The following is a 6,649-nucleotide window of genomic DNA, read 5'->3' on the forward strand; positions in this document are numbered from 1 at the left end:
TGGAGACACAGTGACCAAGCCCTTTTGAGTGGGGATGTGTATATGTGTGTGTGTGTGTGCACGCACGTGTGTGTGTGTGATAGAATAGGTTAAGAAAATTGGGACATACATATCCTGTGTGTTAAACACACACCTATCCCTCCAACCTTGTTTCTGTTACCACAGAGGGACCAGATCAAGGCCAGGCATGGTGGGTCAGGGACACCAACTTTAGGAGACTGTGCTTTGGGAAACTGAGGCAGAAAGATCATTTGAGCCTAGGAGTTTGAGACCAGCCTGGGCAGCATAATGAGATCCCTATCTCTACAAAAAATAAAACAAAAATTAGGCTGGCTTGGTAGTGTGTGCCTGTAATCCCAGCTACTCAGGAAGCTAAGGTGGTAGGATTCCTTGAGCCCAGGAAGTTGAGGCTGCAGTGAGCCAGGATTGCACCCCTACACTCCAGCCTAGGTGACAGAGTGAGACCCTGTCTCAAAAGAAAAAAACAACAAAAAGACTGGGTTAAGAATTACAGGACAAGGGTTAGAAAGATAAAGGCAGCAGGCAGGAAGATGGGAAGGAAAGGAAAGATGTCCTGAAAGTGAGGCTTGTTCATCATCTCAAGTGCTGAGATTCTTTAGCAGAAATTCATTTGAAACAACCTTAGGGGATTTTGAATTAGCAGTTATAGGGAGATGCAGAATAGGGTGACCTAAATCCAAAGCTAAGGAATGTATTTAAAATAGAGCCAACCTCTACTATGCAGGGAGTCGGAACAGGCATTTGGTTTATTTTTTCTTCTACCTCGTATAATAAATAACAGGATCATAAGAGGAACTCTCATTAACTAAAACATCTCATCTGTAAGTATTACTCTATCAGGTACATTTTAAAAAATGGGATATTTACCCCCTAATATTCTTGGGAAATCAGTCGCATTAACACCAACTCCTCTGTCGTAGTTTGAGGTAGTTGCTTTATATAGAATTTAAAAGTGTAATTTAAAAAGTTCTAGAAACATTGTGATGAAAGATGAAATTTATATTTTTCTAATTTCTTAAGCGTGAATGGTCACTATTAAAAGGCTGTTCAAACTTTAAAAACTGAACTATAGAGAACCTATAGGATCTACTTTTTAGCTCATGCAATGCTATTTCTGCCAGTGTTTTTCAGAGGGCGATGCGATGATGCTTGTGTAGCTTGCTTTAAAACAAAGCATGCTTTCCCTTGGCACATTCTGTTTGTTTTTTTTTTAGAAAAAGATTTTTATTGGAAAATAAAATCAATTAGACTGCATAGCTATGCCTGGACCCCAACAACCAAACTGGCAACTGATCTGTAGTTGTGAAACAATTTATCCACTATGATACTGAATGTTTTGCCTTAGCAGGCATTCTCAGTCTAAATAGGCTGTCATTTGAGGGTCACTAGAGACACAGTGACTTATGTGATAAAGATTACGGCAGATCAAGTTCCTAGCCTCAGACAGTCTTTGCACAGCTGTCTGATGTATCCCAGCATATTATAGGGCATCATGGAATCCTTTGAGTTGGCAGTCATCTTTGTGTGATGTTAGTGAAGTGAAACCGCTTTATGATGCAATCTGAATAAGGCTTGTAGAATTCCCTGTTGGAGGGTTGTTCCGAAAGTCAACTTCCATGTTTTTTCGCTAGGGGCAATTTTGTCTCCCAGGGGACATTTGGCAATGTCTGGAGACATGTTTGGTTGTCATCGCAGAGGAGGGGGGTGCTACTGGCTCTAATTGGGCAGAAGCCAGAGATGCCGCTAAACGTTAATGCACAGGAGAGGCCCCCCGCCCACAACAAAGACTTTTCTGGCTCAAGATGTCAATAATGCCAAGATTGAGAAACTTAGAACCAAAAAGTATGTCTCTGTAAATGCTCGCCATTCAGTTAGGCTTCACTCCTTGTAGGGAGAGTAGGGACAGGGGGAGTGTCCTGGAGTTGCTGTGACTTTATTCATTGAAATTCTAAGGTGTCTTAGAAATGAGCAAGAACAAGAAAGTGAAGTATTAGCTGATCATGGTGCTCATGTCTTAGAATGACTTACTCCCAGCAGGTTTGTGCCAGATCAACTCCATGGGGGTCAACGCCTTGCAAAAATGTCATGCTAGAGATGGAGACAAAGATAATTCATGCATCCCTGTAAGCAAACCTGAAGGACCAGGGGCTTTCTTGAGCAGACAGATTTCAAATGGGGAAAGTCCTGGGATTTATGAATGAACTGCTTGGTCTGGGACTACACCCAACTCAACACACAAGTAGCAGGGAATTCATAGAAAGCCACCAGTCAAATTTACTCTTTCTTTTAATGGTTCAGTTTGGTAACAAAAAAAAAAAAGAAGGAAAAAACATACATACATATATACATACACACAAAATGTTTTGAGAATATTTCATTCTCAAGATTATGCTTTTGTGCATGGCTATGTTTTACTTTTCTCTTCTTCCTCCTCAGTGTCCTTTTGGTCTTTGCAGCAGAAAGAAATCTGGGAGAGACAAATGTAATAATAGAAAAAGGGCGGTATTATAAAGACAAGATTAAAACTGGTAAAGTGAATTATTTTTCTTTTTGGAGTAAATTTATTGAATTGGCCACTCAGCAATTAATTTTTGAGCAATTGATGTAGAGCTTCCACATGCAATCTGGGTCAGGAGAAAGGAACTGCTAATTATCGTCTGCCATTTATGATGTTAAGAAGCAGAGCGCTGAGGTCATCTGTGTCAAGCCAGGTAGGTGAGAGACCCTTGTATTGGTATCTTCTGATCATCCTGGAGATACCTGCTGACATTTCACCTTGCTTTTCAGGGCTTTCCCCAAAAGACTAACATTAGGCTCCCAGCCACAGGCCAGCGTGCTCAGACAGGTACCACAACAGCTCGTTCCATCCCCGCTGTTGTTTCAGCATCAAACGTAAGCTTACGGAACCAGAGCATGAGAAGCCCTGGGTCCTTACGGTTAAGAGATAGAAGAGAATGAGATATGGCTCCTATAGCAAACATTGCTCTGTCATAGATGAGCCTTCTCTTAAGAACTTGGGGTCATGCATGCTTAATTGGGCCTTAATCAGGTGAGGAAGTGACTTTAGAAAGCCGAGTTCTTGATGAGAGCTACATGTTTTCATCAGTAACCCAGGGCGATTCATTATATCAAGACTTTTAGACACAGGTGAGATTTGAAGGTGAAAAGAATGGCCAAGGAAGAGGCAGAAGGGAGATGAGAGATAACCATCGAAGGAGAAAGACGTGGCCATGGAGGTTAAATTGGAGTGGCTCATATTCTAGATGCTAAGGGAAGACAGGGAAAAAGCTGGTTGATTGGCTAATCCCAGCACTTTGGGAGGCTGAGGTGGGAGAATCGCTTGAGCCTAGGAGTTCAAGACCAGCCTGGGCAACATCTCCATTTGTAGAGACCCCATCTCTACAAATAATTTTAAAAATTAGCCGGGCATGGTGGCTCATGCCTGTGGTCCCAGCCACTTGGGAAGCTGAGGCAGGAGGATTGCCTGAGCCTGGGAGGTCAAGGCTGTAGAGAGGCATGATCGTAACACTGCACCGCAACCCAGGCAACAGAATGAGTGAGGCTGTCTCAGAAAACAAAAACAAAAGCTGGTAGATCCAGTGGACTTAAATTCCACCTCTGCTGCCTACTAGTTATGATTTGGGGCACCACTTTAGGCCTATAAACCTGTTTCCTTGTCCTCACAACAGAGCTATGGGTACATATTTCATACTCATATTCCTAAGTTCCTATGTATATCTAAAGTACCCAGCACAATGCCTGCCCCAGTTAGCTTTCTAATTCCCTGGAGACAGTGGGCAAAATTGCTAAATGCTAAATTGATTTTAAGAGGGTGAAACAGGTAAAATGGGATTAGGCCATTTTTTTTTCTTCAAGAAGAGACTATATAATTCTTCAAGAGAATTATATTACTTAACGATATAATTTATCCAAACTTGAAGCCTTTGAAGAATAAAAAAGAATAAAATAATTCAAGTTATATAATTTTTGAAACTTATTGACCAAAAAATTGGTTTTATCACATTAGTGGTGCTCTAAATAGTGCTACTCAAAAGCTAATTTCAAAAATAATTATCTCCAGGTTGAGGTGGGAGGGTTGCTTGAGCCCAGGAGTTGGAGGCTGCAGTGAGCTATGATCACGTCACTGCACTCCAACCTGGGTGACAGAGGGAGACCTTGTCTCTAAAAATAACAACAAAAAACACCAGTTTTCTCTCCAATAGGGTCTTAATATTTTCACTTCTTCCATAAAACTGCCTACAATCTTCTTTAAGTTGCCTTTATGGTTAATAAATGTAAAATGTTGATATTTTCAGGGAACTCCTCTGTAGACTACAATATTTTTAATTGGGCAATTAGTCTCTCTACAGTTGCTGATGTACCTGAAAACCTCAGAGAAAATTCTACTAAATGAAAGATACTTTCAATACCTTTTTTTGTACTGAAATGTATTAATAACTTAATAATGAAGACTAACTTAATTTGATGACTAAAAAAAAGAAAAAGAAAAACCCAGAACTTGTCAAATAAAGTGTTCCTATTTATGGTTAATTTGCCATATTGAAATACTGCAAAATTGTAGGGCTTCTCAAGTGATTCTATTCCAATAGAGAATACAAATTTGCACAACATTATAAGTCAGAATTTCATCAAATAATTTTTCTCGAATGTGGAGATTTTTCAAGTTAAATCTCATGCATGATTTGACCTCTCATCATTTACTTTGTTCGGTTCTTGTTTTTGTTGAGACAGATTTCAATGTCTTCCTGTTGGCAAGCTTTTTCTCAATCATTGCAATTCAAATTTAAGAGATAAAAAACCCTGAAATTTTGGTGCTACACTTGTTAAATACCTAGATTAAAGATTTCCAACTGTATTAGTTTCCTGTGGCTACCATACACATCACCACACATTTGATGGCTTAAAACAACAGAAATTTATCATCTCACAGTCCCGGAGGCCAAAAGGCTGAAATCAGTTGCACAGGGCTGGTGCTTGCGGCAATCCTTCACCCATGGCTATATCACTCCAGTCTCTGATCTCATGGTCACATTGCCTCCTCCTCTTCTGCCTGTGTCAAATTTTCCTCTGTCTCTGTTATAAGAACAAGGACACATGTGATGGCATTTAGGGTCCACTAGGATAATATAGGACAATTGCCCAGTCTCAAGATCCTTAATCACATCTGTGAAGTCCTTTTTGGCCATATAAAGTAACATTCACAATTTTTAGGAGTTACGACTTATATATCCTTGACAGCCATTATTTGGTCTGATACACTAAATATTAAACAAATTACTGCTGGGCACAGTGGCTCACGTCTATAATCCTAGCACTTTGGAAGGCCGAGGCGGGTGGATTGCCTGAGTTCAGGAGTTCGAGACCAGCCTGGGCAACATGGTGAAACCCCATCTCTACTAAAATACAAAAAATTACTTGGGCAAGGTGGTGTGCACCTGTAGTCAGCTACTTGGGAGGCTGAGGCACAAGAATTGCTTGAACCCAGGAGGCAGAAGTTGCAGTGAGCCGAGATTGCACCACTGTACTCCAGTCTGAGCAACAGAGCGAGACTCTGTCTCAAAAAAAAAAAAAAAAACAAAACCCACAAAACGAAAGTTTAGAAGATACATTCACAAAACTATTCCACTGTAGGATGCTTAAGATGATTTATGAAGTAATTCTAAAAGCTGGAGGAAATGTGTGTACCACCAACCTATTTTGTTTTTGACATCAGCTTTATCACAAAGCTTTTTGATTCAGTTACTCTAAAATTGTATATAAAAATAGTGATACACGTTGACAAAGACAGTCTCTATTTCAATTGGGAAAATATCACAGCTTGTTTGAATTGTGTTTGGACCACAACCAGTTCCAAATACACTTTTGTTCCACCGGCTTCTTAATTTAGTAAAAACATTGCTTTTACAACAACTGTGTGCTCCACCAAAATAAGTCTCTGTATTACTTCTATATCAAATTACTTTATCTTCAGTATCTTCAGTGTTGAAGTTTTTAATAGAACTTAACAATAACATGCACGATATTGTTTCACCTTCAACACCTCAACAAAAATAACTTCCAGATATTACTGGAAATAATTGACTTTCTATTTGAAACATGTGATGACTGATATAAAGATGGCATTATTTAACTCTTCTACTAATGAGTAAAACATGAATTAGACCATGAACAGGACATGTATTTATAGTCTAAAAGCTGACATAAAAAGGCAGAGCCTCGCCTTGTTTGATCCTGGCTGGGAATGTGCACATCAAATGGCCCACATTTTTTGCCACTCTGTGCATGTTCACAAATGACTGCAAAAGCACCAGAAATACTGATTTTGGGGTAACATTTTTGTGAGTAAGTGAATTAGCAAATATGGAATCTGTGAATTTTGATGATTGATTGTATTACTGAGCTCTTTTCTAAGAAACAGGTATAAATTGATGGTGCTACTAGCAATTGTATGAGGATTCTTTTTCAGCCAACAATTATCATTGTCATTTCAAAAAATTGCTGAACTAAAATTTTAAGTACCTTATGGTTTTATTTGAATTTCTTTGATTAATATCATAGTGACAAATTATTTACATATTTATCAGTCATTTGTTTTTCTATAAATTTC

The sequence above is a fragment of the Gorilla gorilla genome, chromosome 1, assembly GCF_029281585.2.
Source record: "Gorilla gorilla gorilla isolate KB3781 chromosome 1, NHGRI_mGorGor1-v2.1_pri, whole genome shotgun sequence".
Lineage (NCBI taxonomy): Eukaryota > Metazoa > Chordata > Mammalia > Primates > Hominidae > Gorilla > Gorilla gorilla.